Genomic DNA, 19,962 nt, shown 5'->3' with positions numbered 1-19,962 from the left:
AATCTAGTCCTGCTCAAACTCTACAGCCTTGTCCCCCAAAACAAAAGATCAGTTCGTTACAGATGTGCGTACTGCGTTTGTCATTGTTTTCCCTTTTCGACCAACGTAGGTGCTGGATAGCCAGTCTGTACTAGTACTTTCCCCACTTCCTTCCCTCTGTGAACCACGTCCTATATTTATGCTATACAACTTTCCCCACTACTTTCCCCCATTCCTGTCCTCTTTGAACCACGTCTTAGATTCATGCGATACAACTTTCCTCACTACTTTCCCCCTTCCTTTCCTTTTTGAACCACGTCCTAGATTCATGCTATACAACTTTTCCCACTACTTTCCCCCATTCCTTTCCTCTTTGAACCATGTCCTAGATTCATGGTATACAACTTTCCCCACTACTTTCCTTTTTGATCCAACACCTAGATTCGAGTGCAGAAGCGGAAAAAGCCCACATGCAGCTAGAGCAATGCATGTGGAATAAGTAAATTGTACCTTAAGGTTCTTGAGGTGTGGTTCGGTGGGCGACCGGAGGCCATTCGACCCACACTATGTACAGCGGCGAAGAAGAAGGGGTCGGAGGCCCTCCCGCGCCACCGCTGGGTGAAAGTGAACAGCTGCGCCGGTAGTGGATTCCCTCCCTCGCCAACGGCGACAGCGTTAAGCCTCCTTCCCTTCCCGGCGGACGGATCCTGCCGGCTCTTTGACCAGCAGTGAGGGGGGAGAGAGAGAGGCCAACGAAGTATTCTTTCGATCTGGAGAGGGTGAGAGAGTGTGAAGAGAGCTACTACAAGCGCTGAGGCTCCGGCGTGTATATATATACTGGAGAGAGTGTGAAGAGTGCAAACCCTAGAAAACAAGCGCCGAGGCTGCAGCTTATACGTGATGAGGTGATTATACGGTCACTACGAGATCGTATAGCTCCGTATCCATCCATTTTGACCAGTCAAAGAATCCTCCTGGCACGAATTATGCTCAAGTGTAGTTATCGAACCCGAGACCTCAAGTTTGATGAGCGAACAAGCTAACTAGCTACACAACCCTCCCGTTATGTTCAACAAGAGGAAAATAACCTTTTATACATTCCTGCATTCGTGTGACAAACATGCCGTTTTTTTGTGTGTGTGGGAGTCATTGGGATTTAAATCATAATCGTGTCATGTGGCTTTGGTGGTAAGACTATCCACAGTGGTGCAGAAATAATGCAGCCTTAGTCACCTTACCTCTCTCCACGTAGTACGTTGGGTCCCACCAGTCAGAGGGTGAAACAAACAAATTAATAAGAAAAAATAAAAGCGCCAGCGGTGTATCTTACCTCACACATCTCGCTACTGCTCGGGAACATTGTCCAATTGATCCCTCTGTTCGCTCACGTACTATTTTAAGTGAATCCTTATTATAACATGCACACAATTTTGGGCACTTGTATTCGACCTAAGTCAGTGTGCCACCGTATCTCGTACGACTCCCTCCGTCTAGGTGTAATAAGTCACATTAGAAGGTGCAGCGGGACCAAGGTGCAAGCAGATTGGAGGAAAACGAGAAACTTGACCGATCATTCCTCCAATCAAAGCCCTGATTTCTGTCTCTAAACGCAACAATTAATCCAAACAACTAAGAGATGCCGTTTTAGCTACCATGCAGGGCCACGTATTAACTCGCATGCAAGCCGACTTTGATTTCTTGACTGATCAACGCGTAGTTGCGCTCCATGCATTGGTTTTCCGGGGGATATAACAAGGCAGAGTAAGGAGCGTTTGGTTACATTGCTTAGGCTGGTCATAGTGGTGAGTAACTTGGCCTAGTAACATGCATATGTTACTAGTCTATGTTACTACTACGCGAAGTTTGCCATCGGAAGCGAGCCGATCTGGCTCCCCTGAGCTAGCAAGGTTTTTCTAGCCCACCCAAGCTAGCTGGCCCACAAAAGCTAACATATTTTAAAAGTTCCAAACGCCTAACCTTGCCTGACTATGCTATAAGCTGTTCTTGCTAAGGATCCAAACGCTCCCTAAGTAACAACGCTCGCTAGCAACGAGGCCAGGAGGGGATTGAGATGCGAAGTTAATGGACGACGCCTAAACATTTTGGGAATATCTGATTTCCGTAGGATGACTTAACACCTAGACGGAGGGAGTACTACTCCTTAGTCCAGGTTTGATAGAATATTCGTCACATCTTCTCTTCTTGTACGTACTCCATTTGTATCTCACTTCCTGTGGCTTCGCACTCGCACGATTTTCCTATTCTATGAACCTGTGTGTGCGTGTGTGTGTGTGTTTAACAGCATGTGTGTGTTAGAGAGAGCGACAGGTCGACCTACTCCTACAGAGAGATGGTGTGTAGTGTATGATTTTAGCCGCCAGAGTCGGTGCATCCTCTCATTTCCAGGCGTCCGGTAGGGACAGGCGGACAGCTGCCACGCCCGCTCCTGACCAGCCTGGCCCACCCAAAGCCCCTCCATTGCCCGCGCGCGCTTCCTGCCCGAAACGGTCGGCGCCGCTCCAAAGAATCGGTGCCGCATTCATGCCCGGGCAGAGCGGACGCGACCTCTCACTGGCGCCTGCGTTGAAGGGAGAAGCGGATTCAAGAGTGATGGTTGCTTCGTCCGTCCAACTTACTGCTGGGTCTATGTGATTTGACGGCTCATTGGTCATTATTACTGAGGTGGTAGGACTGCTGGATGTCCCACACTTTCGGCGAAAGGAGGTACTACTAGATTACAATTTTCTCCATTCTTACGGCGGAGGAGTGCAAGAGCAGTGAAAACACGCAGGCTCAGTGATTACATGGCCCACCTCACACTATCACCATACTTTCTGGACACCGTGCGACACCTAACTCTTTACATAGTACTCCCTCCGTTCCTAAATGCATCTATATACATCCGTATGTGGTTCATGGTGAAATCTCTACAAAGACTTATATTTAGGAATGGAGGAAGTACTTGTATAGTACGTACTATAATTTATCAGCGAGATAGTACAATGCTATGAAGCTTCCAGCTTCTGTTACATGTATCTTGCGTCCAAGGTTGCCCGTTGCAACATTTCATCAAATACAAAGGAGACTAACATGCACGCTATTGCATCTCAATGATTGACAGATCATAGCAAATATGTACTCCCTCCGTTCCAAAATAAGTGTCTCAAGTTTATGCTACATACGGAGCAAAATGAGTGAATCTACACTCTAAAATACGTCTATATACATCAGTGTTTGGAGTATGTACTAGTAGTTCATATTGAAATCTACTAAAGGACATATATATTCCAAACAATCTGATAATCTCTCTAACCAAGGTAGTAGGGACGAGGAGTAAACGGAGGGAGTAGTAAAATTTTATCCTCGTCCTGCAAGCCACCGCGCGCGTGGGCGAGGGAGCGGGCGTAAGGCGTACAGTACTACTACTAGTAAGCAAGCTGCACCTCATCCTGCGAGCCACCACGCCCGTGGGCGGGGGAGATGGCGTACTAAGAAAGCTTCTCCTCATTCTGCGAGTTGACGGGACACATCAAAAGTACTCCAGTGTATAGAGCCTTGCCTCTAAGGTAGGCCCCACATGGTTTGCCTCTTTTTTAACATAACGCATCAAGTCACAATTTGTTTGTTGACCCGTGGTAGACGATCCTCCCTCCATCTAGTGGACAACCAGTACACATGTCAAATTACCACGTGGGCTGCCTTTTCGTACAGAAATGAACTCCACCGTGTACCCGCACGGGTGTGGTTGGGAAAGAGACGGGAGTACGTGCGTCGTGCGTGCACCTCTTCTCTTCGTGCACGTCCCAAACCTAGACAAATGGCTTGTGCGTTCGTGAGTGTTTTTTGTTTTGGGGGGAGAGGTTGATTTTGTGAATGTATTTGTGGGAATATGTGTCGATGACATCTCAAACATAATTTTGCATGCAATGTGTGTGACATGGAGGCCTATCCATATCATATATAGAGGGTCAGGCGATCCACGAGAGGAGAGGGAGGGGTCATAGATATCGATAGAGTCGAAGAGAGGATCAAGTGGGTGGGTGCGAGATCGATGAAGAGAGCCATCAAAATTGTGTGTGTGTGCAAGTCAAAGATATAGGGCGATTGACCTAGCTACCGGAACGTCAGAGGGCATAGGTCAAGTTTGTGTGTGGTAGGGAGACATGACTAGAGCGCTCGATGTATCGGTGTGTGTGGGGGGGGAGGGGGTGGGGGAGGGGTAGGCAGAGGCCTAACTATAGAGGTAGAACGACTCGTATATGTGTTGAGAAGGAGAGACCCAGCTATGTCTTGAGGGAGATCGGTCGACATCCATACATAACTGAAGGACGGGAAATAGGATGGGACAGAGAGAGAGAGAGGAGAGAGAGGGAGGGAGAGGGGTAGAGTGTTGGATGGGTGATGGAGTTGCTTCTCGGAGATGGTGGGAGAGGCCTACTAGACAAACTGAGGGTGGAACTGCAATATTATCAATAAGAGTGGGCATGTGTTTCTGTGTGTGCCTGTGCGTGATAGATCTATCGGGACACATCCATGGATGATGAAGGGGAACGATGTGTTTGGTAAGAAAACCTAACTAGATCGATAGATCAATTGTTGTTTGTCGGAGGAAGGGAGAGACATAACTAATGAGGTAGATCATTTGAGTACTAGGTTGCATGCATTATACACGTAGCGAAACATTTTAATTGAACATAACATCAATTCAAAGTTTTGAATGACATTTGTAGTGCGAATTGATTTGGTACAGTACACGTTAGGCTTGTACGGAAATTTCAACCCGCACCTTGTTAGCCCGAAATATTCAAGATATATCTTTGTCTCGTTGTGCTCCGACAACTCCCTCCATCTCAACTCGCGCCTTGCTATTCTAAAATTACAACGCCTGCAAAAACTCCCACCTCCTGTGAAATCCCGACACGCGAAATGCCCGTGATACCCCTTAACCGAAAGAACCGCCTCAAATCGGTGGGGGTACTTTCGTAACTTACCCCACATTTCGGACAAGCGCGTCCCTAAGCCATGGTTCCCCACTCCCATCCCATCCGCCCACCCATTCGTACACCGAGGCCGGGAAAACCCGCGAAGACCCACACCCTCCTCCGTCCGCCACCCAGCCGGAGCCTCTTTCTCGACGACGTCGTCCACAGCAACACCTCGACGTCCCTCATCCACCGTACCGGATGAGGATCCGTCGTCGATCTGGTCGTCCCGCCGGTTCAGCCACCCCGTCCTCCACCTCCAAGGAGCTGCCCCGACGTTCCCCTCGTCTTTCGCGCCACCTCCATTCCCACACCGCCGTCTTCACCTGCACCACCGGAAGAGCATCATCATCACCGTTTCCTCGGATGAAGCTACGGCCTAATCAGTGCCACCAAAGAGGTTGTACACTAATCACCGCATTTTCTTCTTGATTCGATCTCACGGTGCTGTCAGCGCTCGGTCCCGAGCCGACACGGCGCGGCTCCATCCACGGCGGCGTCGCCGGCCACTTCCTCCACGACGTCGCTCCCTCGACGGTGACGTCCACATCAGTAGGAGCTGCTGCTGCTTTAGCTCTCGCTTGCGCTGCTGCTCTGCTCTTGCTCTCGGTCCCCTGCCTGATCTGCTATTGCTCGCGCTGCTGCTCTCACTCTTGCTCTTGCTTGCGATGCTGCTCCGATTTAGCTACACTTCAGTCGACTGAATCGACTTTTGGGTCAGTCGATTTTCAGGGAGTGGGGGGGGCTCGCCGGACTTAAGGAAGAACCAACTGTAGCGGGGAGGGGGGCTCGTCGGAGAGGTACCCCACTATCTATCTTAGGGTTCAGGGTGGGGGCGGTGGTCGCCGGTGGTGGTGGGGCGGTGGCATGGGGATCGCCGGAGAAAAAGCTCGGCACGGGGGGGCCTAGAGGGATGGCCGGGGCGGCGGCGGACCGGCGGTGGGGAGTGTTTTCAGGGCGGGCGGGGCGGGGCACCGCTGGCCGCGGGCGGGGGGCGGCTGTTTGGCTGGTGGTGGCTGGCGACTCAGGGGGGTGGAGGTTGAAGATGAACTGCAGGCCCTTGATTTCGTATCCAACGGCTGCAAAATCGACTGACTAGAGATGAAAAAGTCAGTCGACTGACGTGTAGCCTCACCTCTAGTGCGTTCAGTTTCGACAGTAAAATTCAGTTTCGACAGCAAAATTCAGTTTCGACAGTTAAGTTCAGTTTCGACAGTTAAATTCAGTTTTGACAGTTAAGTTCAGAGATCAGCGGCTGATGTATACATCTAGCATTTTGTGGTTATGTATTTTACGTCATCTATTGGAGATGCTATTAGAATTCCACTCAGGTTAACGTTGTCTATCTTGTCCTGCTTCAGCCTCGGCGTCGTACAACTCACCGGAGCTGCTCCAACGACGAAACCCTCCATCACATCGGAGCAGTACCTCGGGCCCCATCTCCAGACGCCTAAGATCTTCTTCCCCTCCTCCGACAGCCAAGTCAGTCGGAGCATCCTCACCGGCCAACCCAATCACGCTGAGATCGACATGGCTTCGCCAAAGAGGTTGTACACTTCTTGTGGTTTGACTTAATCTCACCATGCTTCTTTGCATCCTGTGATCTTCCAATTCTTGTGAACCAAACACCCTGATTGGCAGAAATCTTGTGTTTTTAAATTCTCTGTTTTGCACGTGCATTCCTATCCTATTCCTGTCTATTTCCTATCCCTGCATTGTTAGAATCCTCAAATTCAAACAAGCCCTTACACAATTACTTCTGTTACAGACATGTGTCAAAGAAAACCTTGTGTGGTTTGTCCTGCTCGTGCGGTGCTGTGTTCCACCCCAGCTCAGCTGCTCCAACGACGGAAGGGTTCACCACAGCAGGGATCCGCTCTCCAGACTGTCTTTCGCCGCCTCAGATCTTCTTCCCCGCCGTCGGCAGCCACGACAACTGCATTACCATCATCAACTGAGCAGATGACCTTGAGGACTACACGGGTCCGCAAGAGAGGTCGCACTCTTCCGTGTATGCTTACGTTATGCATCGCTTAATATGATGACATGCTACTTTATCGTCGTGTTCACCTATTAGACTCCGACTCAGGTCCAAACTTATGCTGAAACTTGAGTTTTTAAATGGTTGTGGGGTACATATTGGGGCGGCAATCAGTACTATCTGTCTACTATCTGGTTAATCTCGGGTGTCTACTATGAGTTTCATGTTGGGTGCAAACAAACATTAAAGGAGCCATTATCTGTATTTTTTTAACTAAAGCTATTATCTGCCTGCTATCATTGGTTTTGGGTCTATCCACAGTTTGCTACCTTCACTCTGGATTTGTGCATGCACTCCTTACATAATCTCACTATGTTTTATTCCTATGCATGTCAGTTATTGTACACAATGGAACTGAACATGTAGAGCAAAATAGACGAGCCTTGCGTGGCAATAAAATTTCATGCAGACGTCGCTCCATGGTGGTCGCAAAGGCAGCCCCCCTCCACCCATTTCGGATCGTAATCAAGAGGAAGATAACTATTCTGAGGGGGATTCAGAGGCAGAAGACCACTCCTATTTACCCCATGAGGTCTTCGCTCTAACTTGGCATGCTGATGTTGGTAATATCATGCATATGGTGCCTTGCATTGCTTACTGTATACATCAAAGATGTCATCTGCTTAGTTTAGACATGCTTTGTGTCAATGCCATCTATTTAGTTTCTTTATCGTATATGTGAATCATGCAATGCCATCTTGTTTAGCCAGGCATCATATATGTGAATTTTGCAATGCCACCCAGGTTAGCCAGTCATCTTATATGTGAATTATATCATGACATCATTTTTTATTACGTGTTAAATTTGTCAACAATTTTAGTACATTCAATTACTCTTCCTGTGCATCAGCCATTCGGCACGGTCATGGAAAAATCTGGAGTGGAAACAAGGTCTTCAGAGCAGACAATGCTATCTGACGAAGCGCATGTCTTGCTGGTTACAGGTAGCTCCTCAAAGGAGGATTCAGAGACATATGACCAGTCCTATCCCCCCCCCCCCCCGAGGTGCATGCTCTAACTTGGCAGGGTTATGTTGCTCATATCGTGCGTATGGTATCTTGCATTGCTACGTCATTTGCTTAGTTTAGACATGATTTGTGTGAATGCCACATGTTTAGTGTCTAATTACCATATATGTGAATTATGCAATGCCATCTTGTTGCAAGGCATTATATATGTGAATTATGCAATGCCATGCTGTTTAGCCAAGCGTCATATATGTGAATTATATCATGCCATCCTTTTTTGTATTTCTCATTCTTTTGTCGACAATGTTTGTATATTCAACTGCTCTTCCTGTGCATCAGCCATTTGAATTGGTGATGGAGAAATCTGGAGTGAAAACAAGGTCTTCACAGCGGACAATGCTACCTGCTGAAGCAGATATCTTGCTGGTTACAGATAGCTCTTCAGAGGAGGATTCAGAGGCAGATGACCAGTCCTATTATCCCCCTGAGGTGTATGCTCAAACTTGGCAGGGTTATATTACTCATATCATGCATATGTTGTATTGCAATGCTTAGTTTTTACATCATATACACGATATTGAATGCCATCTCCTTAGTTGACACATCATATATGTGATTGCCCTCTGCTCACTTCCTTAGTATATAAATCATATATTTGAATTATATCATGCCATGATGTTTACATAGACAGCATGTATCTGAATTATGGCATGCCAACCCATTTTCTAAAGACATAATATAGTTATATCATCTCATCATGTTTACATAGTCATCATATTTTGAATTATGTCATTCTATCCGTGAATTATATCATGCCACCATGTTTCCATCGACGGCATGTTTGTGATTTATGGCATGCCAACCACTTTAATAGACACATCGTATAGTTATATCATGTCATCCTGTTTACATAGTCATCATAAGTATGTCATTCTATCATGTTTAGTTAGCCATCATACATGTGAAATTGTGTCATCCTATCCTGTTTAATTAGCCATCATATATTTGAAATTATGTCCTGCTATTCTGTTTGGTTAGACAACATAAATGTGAATTATTTCATGCCCTGTTTTCTTCCCTACTATCCATTGCACCTGTCTATCTTACAATGTCTGTACATTCAATTACTTTTCTTGTTTATCAGCCATTTCAATTGGAGGGGGTGATGGCAGTATCTGTGGGAGTAAAAACACGGTCTTCAGAAAAGATCGTGCTACCCGTCGATGGAGATAGAACCACGATTGTACTTGCCCAAGAACCAGCCCCACCACACATAACCCAGACTCACGCAGATTGTACCCCTACCCAGTTGGACAGAGAACCAGCTACACCCCTTGTAACCCCAACCCCAGCAGATAGTAACCCATTTCCCGTTGACACAGCACCATCTCCACCACAGAGCACCCAAACACGATCAGTTAGTAAGGCAACTGCAGTGCCCAAAGCACGAGGGCCACCACTCCGAACCCCAAGTCAACGCTTAAAGAAGAAGAAGAATTGTTCTCAGGTCAGGTTCCGTAGCTATGGTTCATACTACTTTGCTCTTGCATCACTGTATTTACTCATACCAACTAATTTCAAATTTGAAGGATGCAATTGAAACTCCAATGGCGCAACAGGTATGTTTTAAACCTGTTTCTTTAACGTGTTTGCTGTTGTAACTTGCTCTATGTTGATTTTAGTTTCAATTGAATAAACAGTTATGTTCTCATGCCATGCACATTACAAGTGTTGTTATTGCTGTGTAGTTTCCCACACTTATATTCTGTCTATGCTGCTTTGTCTTAAATAGATATGATTTGAACTGTATCTATCTTGATTTGGCAACATAAACTAGAATGATATAGACCATACAGTGACCATACTACATAGATATATGTTTGTTTCATGCTGTTATCCTGTCCACCTTACTACTGAACTGGTTTACCAAAATGAGTTTCATATACTACATTGTAAACCTGTGATGTGTTTGTTTGTTTCTCTTTTAGAACGCGGATAAAATATTGGAGAAGAGTACCCCGTTATGAAATGGTAAAGGAAGTAATGCAGATAAGGTTCAAGATAGTGAGACATCCCTGTTGTTCTCCAAGAAAGCTGATAAAAACTATATTGAAGACACTAAGACAACCCCAAAGTCCTGTCTTGATGTAGTGTTCGAGTTACTGGCTACTACTGCTGGCACCAGCTCTTCGAACTCGCTGCCTGAATCAGTTCGGCTTCTTGAGTCTCAACTTCAAGTTGAGAGACATCGATCAGATGTTATGCGACAGGAAGCCGAAGGACTAAGGAAGTCCCTGCAGAATTCAGATGCTACTTTCCGATTCAACAGCAAGTGCTGGAGGATTTAAGCGCCAAACAAGAGAAAGTTAATAAGCTTGCTAAGCATCTTGCCAGCATTATGGGTACCCAGGATATTGTTTCTTGAGCTCTTCTGAAGTGGTTTCAGTTCTGGACTTGTTTTGCTGCGGCGTTTATATGCTGCTTTGTTCCCTATATTTGCACTTGTGGCGAACTTTGATTCCCAGTGGATGTAATATGTGTAATAGCCGTGATAGCCTAGCGTAAGTTGCTTGCTTATTTATTTCATTATTGTCTTGTTTATTTGTTTTCTTGTAGTCAGTGCAGTTCTTTTTCCGCGGTTTGCTAGTGGCCGTAATAACCTATTTTTTTAATCTAGGCCACATTAACAATGGGCTACATATTTACTGTAGTTAACATGGGCCTCCTACGGGCCGTAGAAACAATGGTCCTTCTAAGGGCCGTAGAAACAATGGGCCTTCTACGGGCGTAGACACAATGGGCCTTCTACGGGTCGTATCATCAATGGGCCTTCTACGGGCCGTATGATCGGTTGGCCAAACATGGGCTAATAACAGACCACATTATGGTCGTAAATGGGCTAGAGTTGAAATCGTCCGTTCATCGGCCGACCATAACGGGCCGTCGTTAATCGACCGTATTTGATGACGCTATGAAAACGGCCCAACGTATTAACGGGCCACAAACGGGCCGACTGTAACGACGGCTGTATTTAGCCCACAAGCAGAAAATGACAGTAACGGGCCGAAAGTAAACGAATGCTGGAAATGAGCCCAAGAATAAATGGGCCCTAAGAAGGCCGAAAGATAACATGGGATGGAAACGGCCCAACGGAATAATGGGTCGTTAATGGGTATAAAGTGATACACTCTTCATTACGGGCCTGTTTTACCACGGGTCGTTAATGGGCCAAGGGTTACTAAGGGTCTCATATGGGCCAAAAGACGTCATGGGCCATACATGGGCCGGAAGTTAAAACAGGCTGGAATTATATTGGACGGCCCAGATGATGCTACTGGGCCTAATTCGGATAGGCCGTAAACGGGCCCTGGGTTAGCGGGCTGTAAATGGGCTATATGCGAACAGGCCGTTAACAGGCTTGCCGTGGGCCGGCCCGCCACCTTTTGACCAAGTCAAACGGGCCGGCCTTTTCACAGGAATGGGCCTCTGTTGGGCCGTGCCACGTGTCGACGTATCATGGGCGCTTTGGGTCCAATGAGTGGATGACATCTGTCCCAACGGTGAGCCGACACGTGTTTCCTCCAGCCAATGATGATTTTACACGTGGAAAAACCCCATTGGTCAGGGCTGTTAACGGGTTATCGGATCCAAAACCGGACCCGATAGCTTAACAGTGTTCCGTTACAGTGGATGCCACATGTCGGTCACCCTTGACGGAAGCACTTCTGTGACGCTGATTTATCGTCATGGAAGTGGACACTTCCGTGATGATAATTTTGGTAATGTCATGGAACACTTCTACGACAGCACATGTATGACTATCTTGATTCTGTCATAAATTTGTCATGGATGTACATGCATGACAGAAAATGTGACCTACTGTGACAAACACGTATCATCACGGAAGTGTATTTTTTTGTAGTGATGTGTGCAGTATGATTCTGGAGATGATGTGTAGAAGGGCAACGCCATGTCCTTCACAACCAAGGAGGTGGAGAAGATCAAGGCCAAGGGAGTTGCTTCCTTCTACAACTGCAAGATCAAGAAGTGGCACTGCCCCTACTGCACCACCAAGCCAAAGCCAAAGGATGGCTGCTTCGATCACCTTCTGTCTCACGCAGAGGATGTAGCGATCCGCGGGGAGGACTACATGATTAGGGGGCAGCATGCTGCACTCGCGAAGGCCCTGACTCCGGCGTGAAGTGATTTGATGATGTGATGATGTGATGATGTGAACTGAATCTTTATCTTTTGGGTTACTTTGGGTCCGGTTACTTTTGGTAAACTGAATGTGGCTGTTTATGGTGTGAACTGAATCTATGGTGATGCTAGTAATGTATTATTCTATCTATATTTGTATGTCCTTATATTCGCCTGTGGTGTATGGTTAGTTCTGCTTAGATGTTGTGAACTACGAGTTTAGGTGCTGCAAGGATCACACATGTTGTTTCAGTGTTGCTTCACTGCTCAGACATGTTGTTTCAGTGTTGCTTCACTGATCACACATGTTGTTTCAGTGTTCCTTCACTGATCACACATGTTATTGGTCTCATGCTTATTAATCAAATCAAATGCATGCTTTTTCCCACCAACATGTTCCATTATCCGATGTTTTGAACTGACATTCGAGAGGACAGTATAAATTCAAGAAATGCAAAAAAAAAAACCTTGGCAAACTATCTATTTTTGTGTAGGAGATCATGTGTGCAAAATTTGAGGTGATTTAGAGGTGGTCAAAGAAATTTGAATTTGAGAAATGTGCTCCAAATGAGCTCCCAGGCTAGGGTAAACAGCCCATTTGTAATCAATTTTTTTCTGGACCTACTCTAAATGAGCCAAATATTTTTTATTAACACCTATTCAATCTATATAGTGTAGATTCGAAGTCTCACTATTTTTTGAATTAATCTTCATATTTTTTTCATTTTCTTTTGAAAAATATGCTTTAATATAAAAACTATTAAAAACACGTTTAAAATATGAAATGGAAAACTAAGTTCAAATCCTTCTTATTCACTTTGAAATAAAGCTTTGGTGATTTTTAAAAAAAATTCAAAAATAGAAGGTAACCCTACCTCATCTCCTTGAACTCTATGAAATCTTGTAGGTGATAGCTCATATGTGTGAAGGTTTTCTCATGAAAATGACCATAGACCAAGTTTATGATTTTTGGTTGGTAACATGTCACATAAGACAACATTGTGCGCAGGTTTCATATTTTTTTTATTTTTTTAAATTAATGATGATCATTTGACCTCGATCATGCCAGCTAGGGTTTTTTCATGAAAATGACCATAGACCAAGTTTAGTATTTTTCCTCGTTGGTGTGTCTTATAAAACGATGAATGACGAAGGTTTCATATTTTCCGATTTTTTTTAAATTAGTTATGCTCAGTCAAAGCTTTCGCAACCCCATTGACCAGCTCAAAACCCCGCGGGGTTTCGCCTAACCCTCGCTCTGAACGTCAGTCGTCCGATCATACCCTGGCGCCAAGCCATAGCCCTCAGATGTGGTCTTCTAGAAGGAATTCGGTGGGCAGGCTGCGTGTAGGCTCCGGGCCGTTGGATCACAAGGACGGCTCTGCATCGTTGGATCGTGGGGCGATCCGCGAGAGGCGATCATGTTGGTTGTGCTCGGCTGCTCGCCCACCACTGACTCCGCGAAAAAAACGTTGTTATTGGGCCCAAAAGGAAACCAAGCTCAGGTTGGGCCGTTGAATTGCGTCGTTTTTTTTTGTGAACGTGCTGGCTCTGTTTTTTGTGAACGTGTTGGCTCTGTTTTTTTGCATCGTTTGAAATTACACAAGAACATTGCATAGAAAATTTAGTTCTTTTTGTTCTATACAAATGCAAAATGACCAAATTTATAAGGGCTAAATTTATTTTTCATGCAAAATGGCCACAAACTATTAAAAAATGAGTCAATTTGCATTTGTATAATGGCCACAAGCCCTCTATCTTTTTTTATCATGCAAAATGACCAAATTTATAAGGGCCAAATTTATTTTTATCATGCAAAATGGCCACAAGCCCTTCAAAAATTGTCTCTTTTTGTTCATATAATATATATATGACCACGGATTCCCACGCGTGCAATTAGCTTCTTTTTCTTCTTCTTTTCAAACCACCGTTTCCCACGCGTGTACACTCCCGATGCTGCGGTGGGTTTAAAAATGGGCTACTAACTTCACATTTGACCCCGTTATTGGCACGGCCAAATAACACGTAGCACTGCGGCTATTTAAGCCACCCTCTGCCTCTGCCATCTCCCACCCTCTGCCTCTGCCATCCCTCATCCATCTGCCCTTCGACCCCTTCTCCTTCTTCTGCACATCCCTCAGCCATGCAGTACACCGGACCAACCTACCGCTTCCCACCCACCGTGCCGGAGAGGCTCTACCCTACCGGCGTGTACATTGATCGCACACTACGTGTGTGGGCGATATCAAGGCTGAGGACCGCAAGAAACTTCACCGAGTTCTTCCTCGCGTCCGGCTACCACCACCTCCCGCGGGGATCTCCAACGATGTTCCGCGTCGAGGAGGTCATCCAAAACCGGGTGGTGGTTTCTCTCCTTGCCCACTTCACCAACACATTTGACGCCTTCTACCTCCTCGGCCGGGTGTTTTGGTGTGGCTCCGAGTTCATCGCTTTCACCACCCACAACAAGTTCACGGAGTACACCAACATCTTCCCTACCATGACGTGCATGCACACTCTTCCATACCCCATCGACAACGCCCCGGAGGAGCAGTGAAAAGGGCGCCCGGAGGAGGAGCGAGGTGGAGAAGGCGGCGGCTAGGGTTCTAAACCCTCTACCTTTTTTTAGTCTATGTTATGTTAAGTTGTAATTGAACTATGTTGGAGTTGCTATGGGCTTGTTGGCCCTTTTCTTAAGTTCTATTATTAAGTTTTCTATCTATTCTATTATTATTATTAAGTTCTTCCTAATTTGAACTATGTGATCGTGCTATGGGCTTGTTGGCCCTATCTACATGTTGGGACTACATATTTGTTGATTGTTTTCTTAGAGAGCTCGGCTTGTTAGTAGGGTTCCCTTGTTAGTAACCACCTAGTGCATGCAAGCAAGCTTTGTTAGTAGGGATGAATGAGTAGAGCTAAGAAAGGGAGTGGCTCTTTTTTAAACAATCCACAAATATGTAGCCACCTAGCTAGAAGAGAGGAACCAGCGGCAGTGACCGTCGCTGCATCCATGGCGGCTGGCGTGCAAGAAAGCTGCTCGGTCAGTGCATTGTGGCGGACACATCGGTGCATGCAGGCTCGGTCGGCGCATCGTGGCATCGTGGCATCGGCGCATGCAGGCTCGATCGACGCATGCAGGCAGGCTTTGCTGGGTGCATGCATAGCAGGCTTCTGTCCTGGCGGCGCGCGCATACGTTTAATGCAAGGGACGGCCCAACGAAACCATGGCCCAACGGTCGAACAGCGACAACACCCAACGCGGCCCCACTTGTCAGGTCCAACGGACGACACAGTCCAGTGTGGCCCCACTAGTCAGAGTTAACAGTCAAGCCTTTGACCCGACGGCAACGTCCGTTGTGACCAGTTATGAGGGTTTCTGGCAAGGGAGTGGGGAAAACTGAGCAAAAGTTAAGAGCGCGGGGATGAGTGAGTAGAGCTAAGGAACCAGGGGCACAGATGTAAAAATCCCTATTATGTAATCGATGTACAATGATAGCCCCCAAATTTTAAATCATTTATCATTCATTACTGCGCTCTTGAGAGCAATGAGATCAGGGGCGCAAAGGTGGTTGTGATCATGCTTACCATTAATGCATCTACCAATAAAGAGAGCAAATAATGTAAAGCAGGAAAGTGAATGCTTCCTATGCTAGCTTGTGTTATGGTTCTGGTTTCACCTTCAGTAATGCTAGCAAGAAACTCAGAACAATCAGATTTACGAGGTTCACTACAACTGCCCCATTGTGGAATTTTGCATGCATCATTAAAATCTTCAAGGTCCATGGTAAATGATTTATAATAAAGATCCATGAATACACATGTGTTGGACAGAATACTTAAATCTCCTCACAAATGAATCGGTAAGCTTGTAGTACTGAGGACACTTATCTAACACGAAGCCCGTCAGCTCGGTGTTATGCATGTACGCATAGAATTCATCCTTAAAACCAGCACGAGTCATGAAATGAATTGACAGCCATTCGCAAGGTTGCACTGAGGCCTCCCTTGGTGGCTCGAGATCAGGCACACGTATTGCGGGCCTTGGGGATTTATTCTTCGAGGAACCACCTTGGAACACTTTCCTCAACATTTTCTTTCTCTGAAAAATTTCTGAAATTTTTAGTGACTCAAAATAAAAGTGAACAAAACTCAACAAGATTGATAGCAACTACTCCCACAAGTGTCTAGAGGCTATATCATGCATCAAAACTACTTTGGACCATATAAATTTGATATGCAAGCTCAAGAACAAGGTCACCACAGCAGCAAGTTTTTGCAATATATAAAGCACTAGAACAAAAACTAATTGGACCATTGGAGGAGTCACATACCGAAGAACAATCTCCCGAATTAGTTTCAGAAACAAAGCTCCGAGCAAGGAGATCGAAAATGGCAGCAAAATGAGCAAGAACACGGGTTTGAGCAATGGTGGGATTTTTTTCTGGAGGAAGACGCAGTGAATGGGTGCTGGCATAAGTGAGGGGAGCCCACATGGGACCCACAAGCCCTGTAGGCGCACCAAGGGGGTGGGCACGCCCTGTGGGCTTGTGGCCCACTAGGGCACCCCCTGCTGTGTTTTTAGTCCCAAAAATTCTTAATATTCTAAAAAAATCATACTAAATTTTCAGGGCATTTGGAGAACTTTTATTTTCTGGTCATTTTTTTATTGCACGGATAATTCCGAAAACAGAAAAATAATAGTATTTTTTCTTTATTTATTCTAAATAACAGAAAGTAAAAAGTGGGTAGAGAAGGTTGTGTTTACTAAATTCATCCATCTCATGCCCGTCCAAAGGAATCCATTAATAAGGTTGATCAAGTCTTATTAACAAACTTCTTCCAAATGACATGAAACCGGAGAATCTTCGTATAACACTAGGTTACCTCAATGGGGATATGCATGTCCCCAACAATAAGAATATCATATTTCTTTTTGACAGTAGGAATAGGAAATTCAAAACCTCCAATAGCAATTGTTGACACTTTTCCAATAGAGTTGATGCAATTCACTTGAGGTTGTTCCTTCGGAAAGTGTACCGCATGCTCATTACCATTAACATGAAAAGTGACATTGCCTTTGTTGCAATTAATAACAGCCCCTGCAGTATTCAAAAAGGGTCTACCAAGGATGATCGACATACTGTCGTCCTCGGGAATATCAAGAATAACAAAGTCCGTTAAGATAGTAACGTTTGCAACCACAACACGCACATCCTCACAAATACCAATGGGTATAGCAGTTGATTTAATAGCCATTTGCAAAGAGATTCCAGTAGGTGTCAACTTATTCAAATCAAGTCTACGATACAAAGAGAAAAGCATAACACTTACACCGGCTCCCAAATCACATAAAGCAGTTTTAACATAGTTTCTTTTAGTGGAGCATGGTATAGTTGGTATTCCTGGATCTCCTAGTTTCTTTGGTATTCCACCCTTGAATGTATAATTAGCAAGCATGGTGGAAATTTCAGCTTCCGGTATCTTTTTTTATTTGTAACAATTTCTTCCATATACTTAGCATAAGGAGACATTTTCAAAATATCAGTCAAACGCATACGCAAAAAGACAGGTCTAAGCATTTCAACAAAGCGCTCAAATTCTTCATCATCCTTTTTCTTGGATGGTTTAGGAGGAAAGGGCATGGGTTTCTGAACCCGTGGTTCTCTTTCTTTACCATGTTTCCTAGCAATGAAGTCTCTCTTATCATATCTTTTATTCTTAGATTGTGGGTTATCAAGATCAACATCAGGTTCTATATCCACATCATTATCATTACTAGGTTGAGCATCAACATGAACATCATCATTAACATTATCACTAGGTTCATGTTCATCGCCAGATTGTGTTTCAGCCTCAGAAATAGAAATATCATTTGGGTTCTCAGGTGTGTCCATAACAGGTTCACTAGAAGCATGCAAAGTCCTATCACTTCTCTTTTTCTTTTTATTATTAGAAGGACTAGGTGCCTCAATATTAATTCTCTAAGAGTCTTGCTCAACTCTCTTAGGATGACCCTCGGGATACAAAGGTTCCTGAGTCATTTTACCACCTCTAGTCATAACTCTAAGAGCATGATCATTCATCTCATTATTCATCTCATTGAGCAATCCATTTTGTGCTTTGAGGACTTGTTCTACTTGAGTTTTTACCATAGAAGCATGTTTACTAACAAACTTGAGATCACTACAGTTCTACACATATAATCACCCAAGCGTTCAAGCATATAAGCATTTCGTTTCAATTGTCTACTAACATATAAATTGAAGTTTTCTTGCTTAACAATAAAGTTATCAAATTCATCCAAGCATCGACCAGCGGATTTATTATGAGGAATATCACCTTCATCAAATCTATAGAGAGAATAAACCTCTACACCTATGTCGCGTTATCAAGGCCATGTATTTCTTCGATAGGTGGTAAATTCTTAACATCTTCAGCTTTAATACCTTTTTCTTTCATAGATTTCTTTGCCTCTTGCATATCTTCTGGACTGAGGAATAGAACACCTCTTTTCTTCGGAGTTGGATTAGGAGGTGGTTCAGGAAGATTCCAATCATTACCATTTCTCAATATATTATTCAATAGTACTTCAGCTTGTTCAACAGTTCGTTCCCTTAAAACACAACCAACACAACTATCTAGGTGGTCCCTAGAAGCATCGGTTAGTCCATTATAAAAGATATCAAGTATTTCATTTTCTTGAGAGGATGATCAGGCAAATAATTTAGTAATAGGAGAAACCTCCCCCAAGCTTGTGGGAGACTCTCTTCTTCAATTTGCACAAAGTTAAATATTTCCTGTAAAGCAGCTTGTTTCTTATGAGTAGGAAAATATTTTTCAGAGAAGTAATATATCATATCCTAGGGACTACGCACACAACCAGGAGCAAGAGAATTAAACCATATCTTAGCATCCCCCTTTAACGAGAGAGGAAAGAACTTAAGAGTATAGTAGTAGTGAATTTTTTCCTCATGAGCAAATAGGGTGGCTATACCATTCAGTTTAATTAGTAAGATGTGCCACAACAGTTTCAGATTCATAACCATGGAAAGGATCAGATTCAACAGAAGTAATTAACTCACGACAGAGAATTCGTAATCCTTATCAGTAACAAAAATAGGTGAAGTAGAAAACTTAGGATCATATTGCATTCTAGCATTCAGAGATTTTTCTTTCAACTTGACAAGCAGTTTCTTAAGATCATCTCTATCTTTACAAGCAAGAAAGTCCCTAGATACCTCTCCATCCATAACATAACCCTCAAGTATAACAGGCAATTCATATTTAGGAGAGCTAGGTTTAACAGGTGTTTCAAAGTGTTCAGCTTCAATAATCTCATCAGTTTCAGAAATATCATCAGTTTTAGCATTCTCAATATCTTTAGCTCTAGCAAGTTGTTCATCAAGAAATTCACCTAGTGGTACAGTATTATCAAGCAAAGCAGTAGTATCATCATAAGCATCATGCATAGCAGAAGTAGCATCATCAATAACTTGCGACATATCAGAATCAATAGCAGGTGTAGGTGTCGCAAGCTTACTCAAAACAGAAGGTGAATCAAGTGCAGAGCTAGATGGCAGTTCCTTACCTCCCCTCGTTCTAGAGGGAAAAATCTTGGTTTTGGTATCTTTCAAATTCTTCATAGTGATCAACAGATATAAATCCCAAGTGAATCAGAGAATAGAGCTATGCTCCCCGGCAACGGCGCCAGAAAAAGGTCTTGATAACCCACAAGTATAGGGGATCGCAACAGTTTTTTAGGGTAGAGTATTCGACCCAAATTTATTGA

This window comes from Triticum aestivum, chromosome 7D, assembly GCF_018294505.1.
Source record: "Triticum aestivum cultivar Chinese Spring chromosome 7D, IWGSC CS RefSeq v2.1, whole genome shotgun sequence".
Classification (NCBI taxonomy): Eukaryota; Viridiplantae; Streptophyta; class Magnoliopsida; order Poales; family Poaceae; genus Triticum; species Triticum aestivum.
The sequence above is the reverse complement of the archived record's forward strand: the minus strand, read 5'-3'. Positions refer to the sequence as shown.